Source organism: Siphateles boraxobius, unplaced genomic scaffold (genome assembly GCF_051911475.1).
Source record: "Siphateles boraxobius isolate OS27281-9 unplaced genomic scaffold, OSU_SipBor_1 52, whole genome shotgun sequence".
NCBI lineage: Eukaryota > Metazoa > Chordata > Actinopteri > Cypriniformes > Leuciscidae > Siphateles > Siphateles boraxobius.
The window spans coordinates 562,148-585,426 of NW_027509164.1; positions in this window are offsets into that span (position 1 = coordinate 562,148).

Genomic DNA, 23,279 nt, shown 5'->3' on the forward strand with positions numbered 1-23,279 from the left:
TGACCCACTCCATATTGAGGGTCCAGAGGTCCACATCTCTTCCCATTTCCTGTACTGGGTTAAAAAGGGCAAAGCACACTCTTGTAATAAAAACATATCTGAATTACATGATTTTAGGAAGGTAAAAATGCTCTGTGCTCGAGACGTGGACCTCACACTTCTCACATTGATGGTCGAGATTGTGAGGGCCATGAGCAGTATTAAATAGAAAGGCATGAAGCTTAAAACATACGTTTTGTAAAAGGTTACAGTTTTAAACAAATAAAATCAAAGAATTCCCTGTGCCTCCTGCCTCTCCCTTCTCCCATGGGGACTGGGTTCAGGGGGGCAAGAGTTTGACACCTCCGGATCCACAGAGCTGAACTCTTGTGACTCTTTCGGTGTTGATGTTCTCAGCTTGAAGTGCAGAAAAGAAACTTCATTGGGGGATTCTGAGGGCCACATGCGGCCCAGATCTTCCGGGGAGGAACTATCTAGCCGATGTGTGGCCCTCGGCCTTTTCTCCACTGTTATGCACAGAGGAGATCCCGCAGTTCTCTTCTGCACTTGAGCATTTGGGAGTGAAGATTCAACTTCAGATTGGGAGTGAAGATTCAACTTCACTCCCACTGGAGGGCATACTCACCTCCGAGACGGTATTGAGGGAGGAAACCGTTTCGTCCTCTCCGTTTTCTATTTCTTTGCCTTTGTCTTGCCCGGGAGTTGTTCCCTCCCCCTGTTCCGTTTCCATTTGTGACTCCGCCCCTGTGGCCGCCCCACTTTCTCTTTCCTGACCAATCCCTGAGGCTGGCTGGGAATTTGAAATTCCCGCCAAAACCTCAGGGATCACCTCCTCCTTCCTTTGTTCTTTCCTTTGATCTGTTTGTGGGGCGGCCATTTTGTTGCTTTTCAGTTTGTTGGCAAAACTTTTCGGGCAATCTCTGTAGAGATGGGATGACTCCCCACAAAGGTTGCACTTTCTGCCATTGTGGCACTCTTCAAAGGTGTGCCCAATCTCTCTACACTTTCTGCAAATTATTTCCTGACATGCCTCGGCGAGATGTCCAAGTTTACCACATTTACGGCATAGCTTGGGCATCCCTTGGTAGTGAATGTAGCCTCTATTCTCCCCCAACACAATCAATGATGGTATTTGACTCAGGCCATGGTAGCTGTTGGGATCTGCCCGTTGTTGTATGGGCACTCTCCACGCACAGCTCCAGATACCGTCTTCGTCTAAAACCTTGACTGGTTGTCCGCGAATAGAGCAATATCTTGCCAACCACACTACAATGTCTTCTCCACTCACAGTTTCATTAAACATCCTGACAATCGCAACTTTCCACTGCGTGCGTTTTAATTTCAAGCCAAAAGAGGATGGTACTCTCCTGACTTGTTCTAGATTGGATTTTTCACGGAAGTACATCCAACAGACTCTAGGTTTTAAAGCAATGGATATAAACTGTTTGTTGATTCTGCCCCAAAATCGGGGTTTTGATGTAAGTTTTGCATCCGCTACTCTGCTGAATACTTTCTGGTCTCGTTTTGAAACATGCAAAGCCAATTTCTCCATGTTCACAGTGGAAAAACTGACTGATAATTCATTCATTCAACTTTCTGATAAGAACAGATTTTTTTTTCTTTCGAAAAGTTTTATTGTCACAGTTTTCCATTCCACTATTTCCATTTACATCCATTAATATTTTCTTTTAAATCACATTTATTTACACATATTAAACAAAAAAGAAAACAATTTACTGTTAAAAATTTGTTATGTTTGTGTATTGTGTAAAAAGTCCATGTATGTTTTTAAAAGAAAGGTAAATGGGTTAAAATAAATAGGAATAAAACAATAAAACATGCCAAATAAAACATCTCTTGTACAGGATCGAGGGTGAGTCCCTATCAAGATTGTCCATTCACTCCAGGTCTCCAGGACAGGCCTCAGACTCCCCGCTTCTGGTGCCCAGCGGAGATCCCCTCTCCTCCGGCCCGCTGGCCCGCTGTTCCCGTTGCCAGAGTGGTGAGGGTGCATCTACGGGCGGCCAGGTACGGTGGCGGCCGGGACCCTCTCCTATTGACTCCGGCCCCCCCATCCGAATAACGACGTGCGGCCCACCCTGCAGCGTTGTTCTTATTCTTTGCTCGCACGCGTGGAGGGGGACCGTCACGCGTTTCCCCACCAGCAGGTTTCTGGTGACCCAGATGGCATCCTTGATCACGTTTAGGGTGAGCCAGAGCGAGGCAAATGTTGGTGGTGTCAACTCCTTCAAGCCCTGACCCACCCCCAGGATGGCGAGCTTATAGTCCACCTGGGCCCCACCCGCTGGCAGGCACGGGAAAAACAGGGGGCCGGTCTTGGCCCACAGGTCCCGCGCAGCGCCGCACTCCCAGAGCAGATGTTGAACGGTCTCCGGGGAACCACATCCGGACCGTGGGCAGGTGGAGTTTTTGGCCATGCCTCTGGAGTGCATAACCGCCCTGACCGGGAGGATCTCATGAGCCACCATCCACGACAAGTCCTTAAGCCTGTTCTGGAGAGCTGGGTGGGCTGCGTTCCTCCAAACGTCTTTGGCCTCACCTAGTGTGAGGCCTGGAACCGGACTGTCCGTAAAACCATAAACATTAAGAACGTTAAAATCCTTATCTAAGAAAGTCAAGTTTGCTAAAATTGCTCGCCCATCCCTTACCACAGTGCTGCCCTTCACCAAGATGTTTGGATTGTTAATTAAAATAGCAACACCGTCATTTTTGTTAAAATTGGACCCACTCCAGATAGAAAGTCCTGGGGTCCAAAGCTCCTCCCACTTCCTGTAATTCAATAAAAACGGCAAGGCACATTCTTGCAATAAACACACATCTGACTTAAAGGATTTTAAAAAGGATAAAACGCTCTGTGCTCGTAAATTGCTCCTCACACTTCTCACATTTATTGTAGAGATAGTGAGGGCCATGAGCAGTGTAGTTAAAAGAATATGAACTTTTAAAAGAAGACTAATAAAAGACATACAGAGGTATCTCTAAAATTATGTTACATCTTGTTTCTCATGCCTCTCCTTTCTCCCATGGGGACTGGGTTCAGGAGGGCAAGAGCTTGACACTTCCGGAACCACAGACCTGAACTCTTGCGGCTCTTTTGGTGTCGATGTTCTTAGCTTAAAATGCAGAAAGGAAACTTCATTAGGGGATTCTGAGGGCCACATCCGGTCTAGATCTTCCAGGGAGGAACTATCTAGCCGATGCGTTGCCCTCAGTCTTTTCTCCACTGCTACACACAGGGGAGATCCCGCAGTTCTCTTCTGCACCTGAGCATTTGGGAGTGAAAAGTCAATTTCACTCCCACTGGAGGACATACTCACCTCCGAGACGGTGTTGAGGGAGGAAACCGTTTCCTCCTCTTCCTCTTCGATTTCATTTTCATTGTCTTGTCTGGGAGTGGTTTCCTCCCCCTGTTCCTTTTCAATCTGTGACTCCGCCCCTATGGCCGCCCCACTTCCTATTTCCTGGCCAATCCCTGAGGCTGGCTGGGAATTTGAAATTCCCACCAAAACCTCAGGGATCGCCTCCTCCTCCCTTTGTTCTTTTGTTTGCGCTACTTGTGGGGCGGCCATTTTGTTGCCTTTGAGTTTGTTGGCAAAACTTTTTGGGCAATCTCTGTAGAGATGGGAGGACTCCCCACAGAGGTTGCACCGCCTGCCATTGGTACACTCTTCAAAATTATGACCAATTTCTCTGCATTTCCCACATATAATTTCCTGGCATGCTTCAGCTAAGTGCCCAAACTTTCCACATTTTCTACATAATTTGGGCATTCCCTGGTAATGAATGTAGCCTCTGTTCTCACCCAACACAATCATAGAAGGCAGATGTTTCAAGCCCTGGTAGCCCCCAGCGTCTTCCCATTGTTTAATGGGAATTCGCCAGGAGCATGTCCAGATGCCATCCTCATCTAAAACCTTGACTGAATGGCTTCGAACTGTGCAAAATCTACCCAGCCAGACACAAATGTCCTCCCCAGTCACTGTCTCATTAAACATTCTGACAATCACAGTTTTAAGTGTGTTGTCAGAGAGCTTTTCAACAGTAAACATGGAGAACTGGGATCTGCTTCAAATCTGTGCCAGAAATCGTTCAGGTGGGAAACCGCTCTAAAGCTAACATCATAACATTTGTTCAGGGGCAGAGTTACAATACAGTTAAGATCCTCGGGTTTAAAATTTAGAGTTTTTTGGATCAGCTTCCTGGAGAAGTCAAGACGTGACATCCCCAGGAGCTTCCCCTCAACTTCTTTAAATAAAAAACGTACGCTGTGGTGCCTCCGCACGCCGGCACGTGCAGCCGACATGGTGGAGGCACCAACAGCCTAAAACTTTAAAATACCAATAAATAAATAAATAAATAAATAGATAAAAAGGTCTTACCTTAAAACTGAACAGAAGTGAAAGCAGCTGAATCAATATACCTCTCAAAAGTTTGGGGCTCAAGCCACTGAACGACCCAAGCCGGGAAAACCTCCAAGAGGCGATCGCTGTCTCTACCTTCAGACCAGACACTTGATCTTAGCCAAAAGGCCGAGAAGCGATGACACAATGACGCAGAGGCGGGGGAGCCGTCAAAGGCCACGCCCACCTGGGACGTGGCGAGAGGGTCTAAAGGTCGCCAACAAACAAGCTCAGCTCACAGCAATACAAGCTCAGCTTGACTGTTGACACCGAAAATGGATCACAGCAGAGCGCACAACACGACACTTTGGAGTGCAACCTGGGATTTTGTACCAACAAACATTCTGCCCTAAAAGTGAGCGGGCAGACCAAAGCGTACGTCGTAGAGACTTGAAACTCTTGAGGGATGGTAGTACCCGCCCGGTCTACAACATCACCAAGGCTCGGCCCAATCGGCCCCAAGGTGGCACTGCAGCGATCAGAAGTACGAAATGCCTCGTAACTCCTGAACCGTCCGTCGCAGACCCAAGTGTCTTACATCACCGGAATCCTTGGCTCGGGCCGAACAAGACGCAGGCCTCGGATTCGATGGTTGCGCTGGCGAGATTTTCGGGTATTTGGGATTTTGTGAAAAAGCTACTTTTTCACACTAGTCCTAGGTCTTTCGACCGATCTGACCCAAACCGGTGCAGAAAGATTCCCTGGAGTCTGATTGCCGACAGCGATGGGGAAAAAAGTCGGAATTTCGATTCACGTTGGCGACGGGACGCCAAAACTTTGGGAGTGGGCGAGGCGGGCTTTACTTAAATGGCCATAACTCTCCAACGGAATGAGACAATTACACCCAAGTCGGTACACCTGTGCACGGGCTCAGCCTGTGCTCAGGTGAAAAGGGATGTGGCGACTGGCCACTTGGTGGCGCTGTAAACAGTAAAAACAACAACATGAATACGGCCATAGGCGACTGTATGTCAGGTGATTTTTCACACATGCACAAGGTATTCATACCACATGATAGAACTCCTCATTCGGAACAACTTTGCTTCTAGGACCACTGCTGCCAATCAAAGCGCTGGTTGAATAATGGAGATTATTTGAAGAATGATGAAAAAAAAAACTAAAAAACAGCCCTACTTTTGCAGACTGGTCCTAGGTTGAGAGTTTTACATCTCTCGATCAACCACTGCAGGTAAATTCTCTGGACTTCCTAGGTCGTTAACTACCAGAAGAAGAGGAACTCGAACAATCTGCTCTTTTAACCAGTGTGTCCAGGGGAGAGCGCGAACGCAGTCCCCCACTACCATAAATTATGCAGTCGAGATTCCCACATTTGGGGAATTCGCAGACGTTCTCTCTAGCGAAGTGCAATGTCTACGTTGAACGTAGACAGTTACGGCCCCTCATTGGCCCAGAGTCTACGTTCACTGTAGACTCTAGGCCAATCAGAGAGCCGATCTGTCTACGTTCAGCCGGCGAACCGTTATTGGCTCAGAGTCTACGTTCACTGTAGACTCTAGGCCAATCAGAGAGCCGAACTGTCTACGTTCAGCCGCGAGCGTAGACTTTCAATCAGAGCGAACAGGTGATGGAGATCGGAATAAACCTTTTCAGAATTTGAAGGTAAGTGACAATGATATATTATTGTGTAAAAAATTATAAATATGATTGTATTATGTGTCAAACTACAAGCCAAACGTGACGCATGACTATACTTAACTGTTTATTACGTGATGTGTGAGAACGCTAGCATTACCGTTTCATTCAATCTATAATTATGTTAGATTGAAGTCTTTGATTGAATTACTTTGTTATTCATTATATATGTTAGATTGCTGTCTTCGATTGTATTGCTTACTACTGAATTTCCATATATGAACGATTAGCTCACACAAGGTAAACAATAATAAACGCCTGCAAACGATTACACATTTAAGAATATGTTTACGATCTGCTGATCCTTCATGCTTATAAAATATCACGTGAAAAGTTAAGGTGAACTACACTATATTGGGCATTCAAGGTAAGCATGATGTCATCAATTTTGGGGGGTTTATATGTGTGAATGTTTACATACACTTAGTTATTGTGAACAGGTTATGTGTATACAATTGTGGAGGACCATTAATCAAATGATCACAGTATGATTAGATTTAGTATTCATCTCTAAGGCTGTGTGGAGGACCATTATCTTTTTGACTTACTATTTAATGTATCCAACATCATTTTCCACAATTGTATACACATCACCTGGTCACAATAACTAAGGTTATGTAAACATTCACACATATTAGCCCCAAAAATTGATGACATCATGCTATGTCATCAATTTTTGGGGTTTATATGTGTGAATGTTTACATAACCCAGAATCAGAATCAGAATCAGAATCAGAAAGAGCTTTATTGCCAAGTGTGCTTGCACACACAAGGAATTTGTTTTGGTACTGAGGCTTCCAGTGGACATATACAAATACAACATGAAACATAATACTACAAATTATAAGAATAAAAAATAAAAATATAAATATATGAGAGTAAAACTATCACAGTTGGGTTTAGTCAGAATAGACATTTTCAGATTTACAGATAATGAACCTATTTACAGTGTTTTGAATATTATAAATAAATCTACATATAAGTATCACCTGAGTTGTGGGATATTGCACTAAACAGTGGGAGTATTGCACTTACAGGCATATGCCTTGGGAGGAGTGTTAACTGTTCAGGAGGGAAATGGCCTGTGGGAAGAAACTGTTCCTGTGCCGAGATGTTGCACACTCGGCGCGCGCGCAAGGCAGATCTGGTCGCGCTGCTCGTATCATCTCACTCATGATCTGTGCCTTGCCGTGGCGAGTGAGCGTTTGAACTAAACCGGTCTTGTCTACTTGTGTTTGTATGTCATATGAATAATATATATGTGCACCATACATGGAATCAGAGTGCCTACTGTATTTAGTAAATGGAAAATCTCTACAGCAAAAGTCCAATCACTACATGTATTCGGTTTGTTTCTACCATTTATTAGTAATGATTTACAGTTTGTTTACTACTTACTATATACCTGGGCATTCAGTATTGTGCAATATAGCATACAGAAGGTGATGGACATTTTGGGGGGAAAGAAGGGCTGCATTTTATCATTTAAACGTGACTTTTCATGAAAATTCTATAATCCAAGATTGCCGCCACCATATGACCTCATAATATGCAAATTAGATGGGAAAATGTAATCCCTACATAAACTTTGGGTCATCCTTAATATTTCTCTAATTTACAGAAAGTCTCTATCTTTTATCACTTTTAATATATAGACTTTTGAAATTAAGATGTCAAAATTGGACGTTTTAGGAAAAAACCTTTGGCGCCTAAAGGGTTAACTACACTGCTCATGGCCCTCACTATCTCTACAATAAATATGAGAAGTGTGAGGAGCAATTTACGAGCACAGAGCGTTTTATCCTTTTTAAAATTCATTAAGTCGGATGTGTTTTTATTGCAAGAATGTGCCTTGCCGTTTTTACTGAATTACAGGAAGTGGGAGGAGCTTTGGACCCCAGGACCTTCTATCTGGAGTGGGTCCAATTTTAACAAAAATTACGGTGTTGCTATTTTAATTAACAATCAAAACATCTTGGTGAAGGGCAGCACGGTGGTAAGGGATGGGCGAGCAATTTTAGCAAACTTGACTTTCTTAGATAAGGATTTTAACGTTGTTAATGTCTATGGTTTTACGGAAAAAAATGAAAGATATGAGCTTTTAGAGGACTTGCAACCCCACATGCTGGGTAGGATTCCCCTTGTGGTTGCAGGGGATTTTAACTGTGTCTTAACTCAGAGAGATAGGAAGAGGGTAGAAGATTTTAAAATTGACAAAACATCAGTTTTATTGCAAAATTTAGTCCGAGATTTTAACCTAGTCGACTGTTTTAAAACATTGCATCATAGGGAGGAGGGCTTCACCTGGTTCAGTGGTGACGGCACCAGGGCCTCTCGGATCGACTACATTTTTACAAGGGACTGCTCGCCAACCGATGCTACATTATCCCCCCTCTTCTTTTCTGACCACATGATGCTATCCTGCACCCTTTCACTGCCCTCGAGTGTGACAGTAGGAGGAGGGCTGTGGAAGTTGAACTGCTCTCTGTTGGAGGATGAGGAGGTTGTTAGAGAATACAGAGAGCAGTTCAACCGATGGCAGACCCTCCAAGACTTATATGATTCACGTGCACAGTGGTGGGAAATGGTGAAGGAAAGGACGAGACTGTTTTTAAGAAAATAGGAAAAGAGAAAAAGAAAATAGATGCATGATGGGGTTGCAAAAACGACTGCAGAGGTATTTTAACCTTTTAAATATTGGGTTTGACTTTAGTGAAGAAATAAAAGCAGTAAAACAAGAAATGTCAATTTTAGCTCAAATTCAAAGTAAAGGTGTCATTTTAAGGAGTAGAGAACAAGAGATTGAAGAAGGTGAAAAGTGTACAAGATATTTTTTTAAGAAGATTATAACGAGGGGAGGGGCTATGACAAATTTGAAATCAGGTGGGAGGGTAGTAAATGAAACGGAAAAGATTTTAAGAGGGGTGGAAAACTTTTACAGGGACTTATATGACCAAAAAGAAGTACCAGAAGACAGCTTGATGTAAGTTTTAAATTTTTTAGACAAAAAGCTCCAGAGTCAATGTGCACTTTTAAGACAGGATTTTACAATTTTAGAAATACAAAAAGCTCTCAAAGGTTTTAAGCGGGGAAAGTCCCCAGGACTAGATGGACTTCCACTTGAATTTTACTTGACCTTTTGGGACGTTTTAGCACATGACTTACTGACCGTTTTTAAAGAATTTGACACCCTGAACAGACTTCCAGACAGCTTTAGAATAGGGATAGTGACACTACTACACAAGAAGGGCGACAAGACTGACTTAAAAAATTGGTGACCCATTACTCTTTTAAACGTTGATTGCAAACTTTTTAGCAAAACTTTAGCCACACGTATGTCGACAGTTTTACCAGACGTAATCCACCCGGATCAAACATGCGCCGTGCCCGGAAGGAAGATCACGGACAGCCTGGTACTGATTAGAGATGCCATCTGTTACGCGAGAGACAGAAACATTCAGCTAGTAGTCCTAAATTTAGACTTTGAAAAGGCATTCGACCGCATCTCGCACCAGTTCCTTTTTAAGGTACTGGAAAAAATGGGGTTTCCAGGGAGGTTTATAGCCTGGGTGGGACTGCTGTACAACAGTCTGGTCAGTAGAATTGTAGTTAACGGGCATCTTACCAAAGCTGTAAATATCCACAGCGGCGTCCGTCAGGGGTGTCCTTTATCTCCCCTCCTGTATGTGGCCTGCATTGAGCCACTGGCACAAATCTTGAGAAGGGACAAATGGATTAAAGGAGTGAGCTTGTTTGTTGGCGACCTTTAGACCCTCTCGCCACGGCCCAGGTGGGCGTGGCCTTTGACGGCTCCCCCGCCTCTGCGTCATTGAGTCATCGCTTCTCGGTCTTTTGGCTAAGATCAAGTGGTCTGGCCGGACGTTTTGAGACAGCGATCGCCTCTTGTTGGACCTTTTGGTCTCGTGTGTTGCTTGTCACACGGGACCCACACCCTTCAGGAGGTATATTGACAAGCGGCTTTTAGGTGATGACTCGTTTTACGAGGAATCTTCTGGTTTTTAAGGTAAGCAGGTTTTAACTTATTTATTGTATATTTATTGTTGAGTTTTTAGCCGCAGCGGGCTGGTGGTGCCTCCAACATGTCGGATGCTCGTGCCGGCGTGAGGAGGCACCACAGCGTGCGTTTTAATTTCAAGACTAAAGAGGATGGTACTCTCCTGACTTGTTCCAGATTGGACTTTTCACGGAAGCACATCCAACAGGCTCTAGGTTTCAAGGCATCCGACATAAACTGTTTACTGACTCTGCCCCAAAATCGGGGTTTTGATGTAAGTTTTGCATCCGCTTCTCTGCTGAATACTTTCTGGTCTCGTTTTGAAAAATGCAAAGCCAATTTCTCCATGTTCACAGTGGAAAAACTGACTGATAATTCACTGAAAGTTGTGATTGTCAGGATGTTTAATGAAACTGTGAGTGGAGAAGATATTGTAGTATGGTTGGCAAGATACTGCTCTATTCGCGGACAACCGGTCAAGGTTTTAGACGAAGACGGTATCTGGAGCTGTGCGTGGAGAGTGCCCATTAAACAATGGGCAGATCCCAACAGTTACCATGGCCTGAGTCAAATACCATCAATGATTGTGTTGGGGGAGAATAGAGGCTACATTCATTACCAAGGGATGCCCAAGCTATGCCGCAAGTGTGGTAAACTTGGACACCTCGCCCGAGGCATGTCAGGAAATAATTTGCAGAAAGTGTAGAGAGATTGGGCACAACTTTGAAGAGTGCCAAAATGGCAGAAAGTGCAACCTCTGTGGGGAGTCATCCCATCTCTACAGAGATTGTCCAAAAATTTTGCCAACAAGCTTAAAGGCAACAAAATGCCCGCCCCACAAACAGAACAAAGAAAAGAACAAAGGGAGGAGGTGATCCCTGAGGTTTTGGCGGGAATTTCAAATTCCCAGCCAGCCTCAGGGATTGGTCAGGAAGGAGGAAGTGGGGCGGCCAAAGGGGCGGAGTCACGGATGGAAACAGAAAAGGGGCAGGAAACCACTCCCGGGCAAGTCAAAGGAAAGGAAACAGAAGACGGAGAGGACGAAACGGTTTCCTCCCTCAAAACTGTCTCGGAGGTGAGTATGCCCGCCAGTGGGAGTGAAGTTGAATCTTCACTCAATGAAACGTCAAATGCTCAAGTGCAGAAAAGAACTGCGGGATCTCCCGTGTGTATAGCAGTGGAGAAAAGATTGAGGGCTACGTATCGGCTAGATAGTTCCTCCACCGAAGATCTTGACCGTGTGTGGCCCTCAGAATCCCCAAATGAAGTTTCTTTTCTGCATTTTAAGCTAAGAACATCGACACCGAAAGAGTCACAAGAGTTCAACTCTGTGCTTCCGGAGGTGTCAAGCTCTTGCCCTCCTGAACCCAGTCCCCATGGGAGAAGGGAGAGGCATGAGGCACAGGAAATTTTATGATTTTTAAAAAAAAAGTTGTAACCTTTTAAAATGTATATTTTAAGTTTCATGCCTTTCCTTTTTATACTGCTCATGGCCCTCACAATCTCGACTATAAATGTGAGAAGTGTGAGGTCCACGTCTCGAGCACAGAGCATTTTTACCTTCCTAAAATCATGCAACTCAGACACGTTTTTATTACAAGAGTGTACTTTGCCTTTTTTAACTCAGTATAGGAAATGGGAAGAGATGTGGACCTCTGGACCCTCAATGTGGAGTGGGTCAAATTTTAATCGGAATGATGGGGTCGCTATACTGATTAAAAATCCAAATATCTTGGTAAAGGGCAGCACAGTGGTGAGGGATGGACGGGCACTTTTAGTAAACATGACTTTTTTAGGACGAGATTTTAAAGTGTGTAATGTGTATGGTTTTACAGGGAAAAACGAAAGGTATGAGCTTTTAGAGGATTTGCAGCCCCACATGCGCGGGAGGGTTCCTCTGGTAGTAGCAGGGGATTTTAACTGTGTTTTAACTAGAGCAGATAGGAAAAGAGCAGGGGATGATTTTAGAGTGGAGAAAACGTCAGTTTTACTGCAACGCTTAGTTAGAGATTTTAAACTAGTTGACTGTTTTAAAAGTCTGCATCCAAGAGAGGAGGGCTTCACCTGGATCAGTGGTGATGGCACCAAAGCCTCGCGCATTGATTATATGTTTACACGTGACTGCCCGCCAACTGATGCTAGATTGACTCCCCTTTATTTTTCAGATCACGCAATGCTATCCTGCACCCTTTCACTAACCACGGACGTGACAGTAGGCAGAGGGATTTGGAAACTAAACTGCTCCCTGTTGCAGGATGAGGAGATAGTCAAAGAATACAGGGAGCAGTTTAGCCAATGGCAGACTCTCCAAGATTTCTTTGACTCACAAGCACTGTGGTGGGAAATGGTGAAGGGTAGGACACAGTTGTTTTTTAGAAAGAAGGGCAAAGAGAAGAAACAAAAGGAAAAGAGGCACATCGTGGGGCTGCAAAAGAGGTTACAACGATATTTTAATTTTTTAAATTATGGTCTTGATTTTAGCCAAGAAATAAACGAAATTAAAAGAGAAATGTCTGCTTATGAACAAGAAATAAATAAAGGAGTAATACTTAGAAGTAGAGAACAAGAGTTGGAAGAAGGTGAAAAATGTACACGGTATTTTTTCAAGAAGGTTATAGCAAAAGGTGGGGGAATAACAAAATTAAAAACAGGTGGGGAAGAAGTGAAAGATACAGAGGGAATTTTAAAGGAAAGCGAACATTTCTTTTCAGAATTATACAATGAAAAAGTAGTACAAGATGATGCAGTAAGAGAAATGTTAAGCCTTTTAGAAAGAAAAATCAGTACAAGATCAGAATCAGAATCAGAAAGAGCTTTATTGCCAAGTGTGCTTGCACACACAAGGAATTTGTTTTGGTACTGAGGCTTCCAGTGGACATATACAAATACAACATGAAACATAATACTACAAATTATAAGAATAAAAAAGAAAAATATAAATATATGAGAATAAAACTATCACAGTTGGGTTTAGTCAGAATAGACATTTTCAGATTTACAGATTATGAACCTATTTACAGTGTTTTGAATATTATAAATAAATAAATCTACATATAAGTATCACCTGAGTTGTGGGATATTGCACTAAACAGTGGGAGTATTGCACTTACAGGCATATGCCTTGGGAGGAGTGTTAACTGTTCAGGAGGGAAATGGCCTGTGGGAAGAAACTGTTCCTGTGCCGAGATGTTCTTGTGGCCAGTGATCTGAGTCTCCGTCTTGACGGTAACAGTTCAAACAGGTGGTGTCCAGGGTGAGTGGAGTCTGTGATGATTTTACCTGCTCTTTTCCTCACTCTGGAAGAGTACAGGTCCTGGAGGTTTGGCAGGGGGGCACCAATAATCCTCTCCGCAGTCCGGACTGTCCGTTGTAGTCTCCTGATGTCTGATTTGGTAGCTGAACCAAACCAGACAGTGATGGAAGCGCACAAGACAGACTCAATGACGGCTGAGTAGAACTGAATCAGCAGATCCTGTGGCAGGTTGAACTTCCTCAGCTGGCGAAGGAAGTACAGTCTCTGCTGGGCCTTTTTCACAGTGGAGTCAATGTGATTGTCCCACTTCAGGTCCTGAGAGATGATAGTGCCCAGGAACCTGAATGACTCCACTGCTTCCACAGTGCTGTTCATGATGGTGAGTGGGAGGAGTGCTGAGCTGTTCCTCCTGAAGTCCACGATCATCTCCACTGTTTTGAGCGTGTTCAGCTCAAGGTTGTTATAACTGCACCAGGCAGCCAGCTGTTCAACCTCCAGTCTGTAAGCAGACTCGTCACCGTTTCGGATGAGACCGATGACAGTGGTGTCGTCTGCAAATTTCAGGAGCTTGACAGTGGGGTCTTTAGAAGTGCAGTCATTAGTGTACAGGGAGAAGAGCAGTGGGGAGAGAACGCACCCTTGGGGAGCACCAGTGCTGATTGTGAGTGTCTTGGATGTGTGTTTCCCCAGTCTCACTCGCTGCTGCCGGTCCGTCAGGAAGCTGGTGATCCACTGACAGATCGAGGATGGTATGGAGAGCTGGGTCAGTTTGGCTGTGAGAAGACCAGGCATGATGGTATTGAAGGCCGAACTGAAGTCCACAAAGAGGATCCTTGCATAAGTCCCTGGTCTGTCGAGATGTTGCAGGATATAATGCAGTCCCATGTTGACTGCATCATCCACAGACCTGTTTGCTCTGTAAGCAAACTGAAAGGGATCCAGCAGGGGTCCAGTGATGTCCTTCAGGTGGGCCAGCACCAGTCTTTCAAACGACTTCATGACCACAGACGTGAGAGCGACAGGTCTGTAGTCATTAAGTCCAGTGATTTTGGGTTTTTTGGGGACAGGAATGATAGTGGAGCGTTTGAAGCAGCAGGGAACTTCACACTGCTCCAATGATCTGTTGAAGATCTGCGTGAAGACCGGGGCCAGTTGGTCAGCGCAGGCTTTTAAACAAGCAGATGAGATGCCGTCTGGGCCTGAGGCTTTCCTAGTCTTCTGTTTTTTGAAGACTCGGCTCACGTCCTCCACACAGACCTTAAGCTCAGGTTGGATGGCAGGAGGGGGGAGTGATAATTGGAGAACAGGAGGTGATGCTGAATGTGTGAAGTGCAGATCAGACCGGGAGTGTGGTGTGAATGAGGGCTTTTCAAACCGGCAGTAAAATGAATTTAAATCGTCAGCCAGGTGTTGATTGTCCACAGATCGAGGGGATGGTGACTTGTAGTTGGTAATGTTCCTCAGGCCATTCCAGACTGATGATGGGTCGTTGGATGAAAACTGTTTTTTCAGTTTATCAGAGTAGTTCCTTTTAGCAACTCTGATCTCCTTTGTCAATCTGTTCCTGGCCTGGTTATACAAGATTTTATCCCCACTTCTGTAAGCATCCTCTTTGGCATGACGAAGGTGTTTGAGGTTCCCAGTAAACCATGGTTTATCATTAGTGAATGATAAGAATGTCCTGGTAGGAATGCATGTATCCTCACAGAAACTTATATATGATGTTACAGTATCTGTGAGCTCATCCAGATCATTGGTAGCAGCTTCAAAAACAGTCCAATCAGTGCAATCAAAGCAGGCCTGTAGATTCTGCTCTGCTTCATTAGTCCATCTTTTCACAGTCCTTATTCCAGGTTTAGCTGATTTCAGTTTCTGCCTGTAGGTCGGTATGAGATGAACCAAACAGTGATCAGAGAGCCCCAAAGCTGCCCGTGGGACGGAGTGATACGCATTTCTTATTGTGGTGTAACAGTGGTCCAGTATATTACTGTCTCTGGTGGGACATGTAACGTGCTGTCTGTATTTTGGTAGTTCACGGGAAAGATTTGCTTTGTTAAAATCCCCAAGAATGATTAAAAGAGAGTCTGGGTACCTTTGTTCCGTTTCAGATATTTGTTCAGCCAGCTGTTGTAGCGCCGCGCTCGCGCACGCGTCTGGAGGGATGTAAACATTCACGAGAATGAAAGAGGAAAATTCCCGAGGCGAGTAGAAGGGTTTACAGTTTATGAAATGTGCCTCTAAATTAGGAGAGCACATCTTCTTCAGTGTTGTTACATCTGAACACCAACTTTCGTTAATGTAGAAACACAATCCACCACCTCTCGTTTTCCCCGTTAGCTCCGCGATGCGATCCGCTCGGAACAGCTGTAAGCCCGGCAGATGTATTGCGTTGTCCGGTATGGCTTCACTCAGCCAGGTTTCAGTGAAGCACAAAGCAGCAGAGTTTAAAAAATCCTTGTTAGTGTGGGTGAGGAGAAGAAGTTCATCCATTTTGTTAGGAAGGGATCGGAGATTCGCGAGATGAATGCTGGGGAGTGCAGTACGCAGGCCGCGCTCGCGGAGTTTAACCAGCGCGCCGGCTCGCTTCCCGCGTTTGCGTCTGAACGCGCGTTTGAACAACAACGCTGCACCTCCGACGAGAATGTCCAGCAAAACGTCCGAATAATCAAAAACTGTAGAAAAGGTCTCTGGTGTGTGTTTCCTAATGTCCAGTAGTTCGTCTTTGGTGAAACTTATAGGAAAAGAATGACTAAACGCAGAACAAACGAACAAAAACAACACAATAGCTGGAGAGCTCCACACCGAGGCAGCCATCCGCGGCGCCATCTTGGATCCAATAACCTTAGTTATTGTGACCAGGTGATGTGTATACAATTGTGGAGGACCATTAATCAAATGATCACAGTATGATTAGATTTAGTTTTCATCTCTAAGGCTGTGTGGAGGACCATTATCTTTTTGACTCAAATGATCACAGTATGATTAGATTTAGTAGTCATCTCTAAGGCTGTGTTAAGGTCAACACTTTTAAGGACTGCCAACTGAATGTATATACCATACCATGTAAGGTTCCCTCAATCAGACTAAATTTGGAAGACTTGCAGCATCAGATAGACACTGGGGTAGGTGAGATGTTGCAAACATTACCCTTCTGGAGTTTTTATAAAACTTTGAGTATACTGTTTTTTATTTATTTTTAGACAATTGACCAGACATGGACCCCTTATTGTGTATCCTCGACACAAGTGTGCCAAAGGAAAGGCAACAATGCCTTCTTAAGGCAACAAAGGAGGCCAAGGCGTATAAACCGCGCCAAACTACGGACGACGGCGACCTGAGGGATGCAAAGAAGACTTATAACAAAGGTAATACCTTGGGATGTTTTTTCCACCTTATGATTCCAACGCAGTCATGATAACCTACTGTTGTGCACTAGAGAATATGTGCTTGCGTGTTATCAAGGGCCGAACAATTTCTGTTTTCAGCTAAAGAGAGATGCCGGCTGGTCACGTCCACTCCAACGGAGGTGCAGTGTTTGGGTCAGCTAATAATCACGTTTAGGAAATACAACGGGAAAACTTTCAAATGGCTGGTAGAAAACGACGTTGGATACGTTAAATAGTAATCCAACTATGTTCAGTATGTTTTTCATAAATTAATTATGCTTTGTCACATTTTAGTGTCCTTGATCGCCACGTCAAAGAAAGCCGGCATCCTGATAAAAGAGCCATCAATGATCGGTGGATAAAGGACTACCTCCTGAGGTATGCGCAGCTGCTTCCACAGGTCTCCTGCCACCTCGAGATGAACGTGGACAGGGCCATTTACGGGCAGGGGCGGTTCAGGTCGTTCACGTTCATCTAGATGTGGCAGTGGTACAGTCTGCACAAGCTGCTTCAGGCTGTCCCGCAATCTGGGACCGACTACGAGCGAAAAATGGCTCAGGAGGCGTACTGCTCTGTGCGGCATTGGCTGGTGATGAATGAGGAGGACATCACCACCAAATCCCTGAAGCGCTTCAGGCAGTACATTCTCGATAGAGAGGTAGGTTAAGGTGACTTTTAAACAGCCGTGATTGTTACTACACATGCTATGTTGACAAACTTCAAGAGCACAAAGCTGTAATTCACAGAAGCCTTCATCTGATGCCACTCCTGCTGCCGAAACTTCCAGCTCTTCAAGAAGAGAACCTGAAAGAGCTTTATCGCCAGGTATGTTTTGCACATACAAGGAATTTGTTTTGGTGACAGAAGCTTCTACAGCACAAACAGAATAACAGTGACAGGACACAGATAATACAAATAATAAAACTAGAATTAGTATGCAACAATGAAAAACATTTATTACAAAAAAGAAATACACAAAATACAAAAATGTATTTTTTTTTTAAAGAAAATATACAAAAAAGTAGACAACAGATGGTATGTACAGGTATGCATGTACAAATGCAAGGGAATGTAAATAAAAATAATGTAAATTAGAAGTGTGGTGTGTTAAATCAAGGTTTAATAAATCAAGGTTCCCCAGCAGCAGCTGACACCTCCCACTCGTCGTGGTCCGATGGCGTTCTGGACGACTCCGTCTTGGTGGATGCCCTCGACACCTTTGAGAGCCAAGAGGTGCCCATGTCCACCAGCCAGCCTGTGTCGGCCGGGGGTCCCGAACAGCCGCTGCCCTCCACCAGCGTGCCAGCAACTGCAGAGCGTCCCGAGCAGCCTCCTCTGTCTACTCGCAAGAAGGCAAAGCACAAGAAGCAGCATAAGGCCATGCTGTCCTCGCTTCACTCCACCAGCAAGGCTGCCTCTAGTGAGCGTCCCGAGCAGCAGATGCTCCTCCCGTCCTCAGCGCCTGGTCAGTCACCCTCTGATGCTCGCCCCAAGGAACTGCCGTCGACCTCCAACAGCCAGCCTGCGCCTGCCACCTCTTTGCCGCAGAGTGACTCTCCTGTAAGTGTAAAATCATAACATGCACAAGCAATTTTTAGAAAATCCCTAACTAAATGTTGTATGTCTTGTGTCTTGCAGGTGGAGCTGGAAGGCTGGGTGCGGCTGTGGGAAGACTCCCATGGCATCCCGTCAGCAGACATCCCCTGGCTGAAGGAGGACAGCGAGAGAGGCCTCTTTACGCCTGTCCAAATCTACAAGGACATCAAGGGCGTCATTAGAAGGCGGCGCGTCCTGAAGTCAGACAGGATGTGGTTTTATCCCCCCGAGCCACCCGGCTTCGTTAGCGGCGGCATCCCCACTCCACAGGCCTTTTTCCGAGGCCGTTTTTTCTTCTGGCGCCCCATCGGAGTGTGGCGGTGCTCCCTGAAGTGTCCGCGTGGAGATAAGTGCCCTGGGGCCGGAGGCAACACACACCTCTCCAAGTCTGGTTACCATACCCGGGTAAGGCTCAGTCTCTTCAGACCTTTGTTTAGAGTAATACATACATAATTATTGACTACTTAACACACATGAATTCTGACTGAGGCATCATGTACCTATTTATTTTTGTTTTTTAAGAGGGGGCACAGTGTCCACAACACACAGAAACATGTGCTCGCACTTACACCATCGGCCTCCTGCCATCCTCCTATATGACTGCTAACTACAGCAACATAAGTAGAAGATAAATTATTAGATAATAGTCATCCATGCATGAAAAAGTCCCCTTTGTTTTCATGAGTAAATGCTTTGGGAATTTTAAACAATTAAATATTTTTGTTACAGCATTTACTAACTTTCTTACAGCATTTACTAACTTTCTTAATGTTATTTACAATTTTCTATTGTTATTGTTAGTTTATGATGCAATAATAATGTTAATATGTATCATGTTAGTCTTGAAATACATTTTTAATTTATCAATAATTGTCAATCAAAATGTTAATCTGAAATGTTAATCAAAATGTTGCTGAAAATGAAATGTCCATCAACATGAATTTTAAATTCCTGAGACATTGTTATTATTATTTTTAATCAAAGCATGCACATTTTACATTCACAATGTAAAATGCTACAAACATTATAATGCTCTGATTTATAGCCTTGAAACCCGCAATATACAAGACGCCTCTGAATGCTGCTCTGTGACTGATGTGTGATCTCGCTCGCTCTCTCTCTCCCTCTCTCCGATGTGTGTTTTAGGTACGTCACATCTGTGACGTGTCCGGTTGGTACACCATGGCAACAGAGGTGGTCTCCTGTGGACCGTGCCTCAAGGCTGCCAGGGGTGGAGCGAGTGGTCCCATGGGTCGGTGGCTGGCCTGGGACGATGTAATATTGCAGCAGCTGAGCGAGGCTCATCGGGCCATGTTTCCGGCCGTGCTGACCGCAAAGCGTGGGGTGGACAAAACAGTAGTTCGCCTCATGCGTGACCGCACGGAGGGAAACACCATGATCAAGGTGTGGCGGCAGGTGCAGGAGAACCACATGGAGGACTACCATCAAAGGAAGGATCTCAACACCACGCTCCTCATGGCCTTGGTGGAACCCGGAGGAATCGTCTCTGCGTTGGGCCACGGGGAGTTCCAGGCGGCACCTCTACCCAGAGAGCTACCCTGCACGCGGCTCCTGCGGCACGCCTTCCTCCTGGCAGAGGCGGACAACGTACAGGACTACCGGAGCCAGATCCTCTCCACGTTCGGCACAGTCCTGAAAATGGATTCCACAAAGAAGGCAAGTGTGTTGACATACAAGTACTCACAGGGAAACGCAACATTATGCAAAACTAAACTAAACTGTTTTGTATTTGTTTGTTTGTTTTGTTGTAGGTGGTGAAGAAATTGTCTGGGGAGGGCAAGGGCTCGGCCGAGTGGTTCACCAGCATCGGCAACGAGTACTCACAGATCGTGTCTTTTGTCCTCACCTGCGAGGAGTCTGTAGAGAAGCTGGGTCCCATGTGCCGTGGCGTGGTGGAGCGGTTTCGGCTCGCCAATCAACCGGCACCCAAGATCCTGTATATCGACCGGGGATGCTGCAAGGCACAGGGTCCGACGGCCCTGGAGACGCTCTTCCAGCCTTGGGTGGACGACGGGATGGTGGTGAGGCTGGATATTTTCCATTGGATTCACCGCTTTGATGCTGCTCTGCGTACCGAGGCCCACTCTAAGTATGCCGCCTTCAAGTCTGCGCTGGTCGGGGCAGTGTTGGCCTTCAACCGTGAGGACCTCCAGCTCCTCATCACGGCTGTCAGGGCCAGAGACCCGGCCACAATGGAGGTGGTGACGGACGAGGATGTTGTCCGGCGTTACATCTCCCGGGACCAGCTCCAGCATCATGTCCGGCGTCTCACCCTCGGTGCCCAGGAGACATTTCGTCTTGTCCACCTGGTAATTGAAGAGCTCAAGGGTCCAGCAGGGCTCGACGAGAGCGGGGTCAGCCTCTTCAAGTCCCCTGGTAAGAAAAAACACCTCACGCACACACACAATATGTGCAAAATGACAAGAGCCCATCATGCATGTCTGTGGGTTTTTGTGTTTACAGCAGCAATTGATGAGATGTGGGCCAGCCAGCAGCGACACCTGGAATGCATCCAAGACCCACCAGGCATGGCCATGTATCGGGTTGCCCGCACCACGACCATCAACGGTGTGGACCTCCCGTATTATAAGGGCCTGCGTGGGAGCAACAGCCTGGAGGGGTTCCACAAGTCGCTGCCCCATATGATTCCAGGTAATCTAAGGGAGAAAAATACTTGTTTAACAGCAAACAACACGTGTCCCTTTTGTATCATTCTGATAATACCTGTTGTTGTGATGTTCAGGTCCCCACTGTGCGGCACGCCCTTACCAGGTCTACCTCATCAGTGGGATCGCCAGGTGGAACTCCGACCGCAGCTCGGACGCCGTGTTTGGGGGCAGAGGCCGGCACAACAGAGTATACTCTGCACCGCTCATTGACCGCCTCAACTCCCGCTGCAAGCAGCTGTTTGGTGAGACGGTGGAAGAGAACTTCAGGGCCCCGGCCGCCGTCCAGTCAGACGAGCTGCTTGGCCTTGAATATCTTTTCAGCCAAAGCACGGGGGAGGCCTTCTCTCTTGAGGGCATTGTCAATGACGGTCCTGGGCCGGAGGAGGAGGTCATTCAGCCTGGGCAGGCTGACTCAGACGACGAAGCAGACGAGGCGTACCAAAGCGACGAGGACCATCCTGCTGTCCAGCCCCACATTACTCTTACCAGCAGTGAGACTGCTACTGTCAACCCTCCTGCCTTTGTGAGTAGAGTACCGACTTGTCTCATAGAAGAGAATACAGTAATCAATGTTGAAAAACAAGATATTGTATGCATTGGAACTTACCTAATTTTCTGTGTGTGTGTGTGTCTCTGTGTATGTTTTACAGGAGGATGTCTGCAGTGACAATCCTCTGCCGGGGTTTCAAAAGCTGGAGGCATTCTGTGCTGCGCTGGTAGAGGTCGGCTTGACAGACGAGAAGCTGCTCCTCAACACCGCGCAAAGGAACAGGGTCCTCGAGGCCTGGAATGCGGTTGAGGAGCACGACAAGCAGCCACAAAAGTACCACCAGCTGTACCGCACACATTGGGGAAACACGCTGTACTGCCGTACTAAGAGGGATGACCTTGCTGACGCCGCCTTGGTCCAGAAAGTGAAGATGGCAAAAAGGTATGCGCCAGCACAGCAGGACATCAGCCCGCAGCACAACCGCCTCATGTATGTGCTTGTCAAGCTGCTGTGGCTGCGCTCCCCTAAGGCCTCTCGCTCCAACCCCGAGAAGGCCAGCATCCTCAAGGCCTATGACAGGATCCAGCACCGGGTCTTGGTGGATGACCCAATCCTGTGCAAGGCAGGCATCCCTCTCCCCAAAATAAACACCAAAACAGTGAGGGACTTCATCCGGCAGCAGGAGAGGCTGGTGAACCTTCACGCCACCAGGCAGCCAGCCGTCATCTCCAAGACCACCTCGGTGTCGTCTGAAGAGCTGCCTCCTGCACCGCGCCAGCCTGCCGTCCTCCCTCCACCTGACTACCCTGTGATGGAGTACGTCCCCACGCCCTGCACAGCCGGCACAAAGGTGTTGAAGGGACGGGCCAGCATGGTGGTGACGACGCCACAGCCTCCTCCACAGCTTCCTCCTCAGCCACCACTGCCCCTGCCAGTGAGAAGAATCCCCCCCACCTCCACCATCACCAGGCCTGTGCTGCCCCTCGTCTCCCAGTCTGCGGGCCCCTCATCCACGCAACCCATGCCGCCTGCTGGTCAGGCATCCATCCCGGTCACTCCACCTGTACCCATCAGGCCAGCTGTTCAGCCGGCCTCTGGACGGAACCCTGTGCTAGGATCGTCGTGGTCTCGATCCACACAGTATAAGAGGAAGCTGGCAGATCATCCCACGGACCTGGGTGTTAAGCTTACGAGGGTGAAGCATATCTCGACCTGCAGGGTGTGCGGGCAAACAATTCAGGGACACAAAAAGTACAAAAAAAAGACATATTGCCCTTCGATAAACCGTTCAGCCTCCAAGGGACTGGAGAACAGAGTATTTAAAAACTATGAACATTTTGTTTCTGTTGTGGACGGATTAGAGGAGTGAACGGCTGGCCCGTTGTAAATAGTGTATATAGTTCTTGTGTACATATATATATAGTGTATATATATATATATATATATATATATATATATATGTATATGTATATAGTTCTTGTTTATTGTTCTACGTTCTGTGTGTTCTTGTCTTACAATTGCCCTTTAACACGGCACCTTTGGTTCTCTGCACTGTTGCCCTGTTTCATGCACTAAAAATGCACTATTTCATGTGTTTCATGCACTTTATGAGGTGTTGTTCTGGTATTAAAAGTGCACTTTAACACAGCACCTTTGGTTATCTGCACTTTATGACAGAATTAATTTTTGGATGAACCATTCCTTTAATATGTTCTATTTTATGGTGAAAATTTGTTTTATCATTCAAAAGTGTCATGTGTGCAAGTTACATGTGT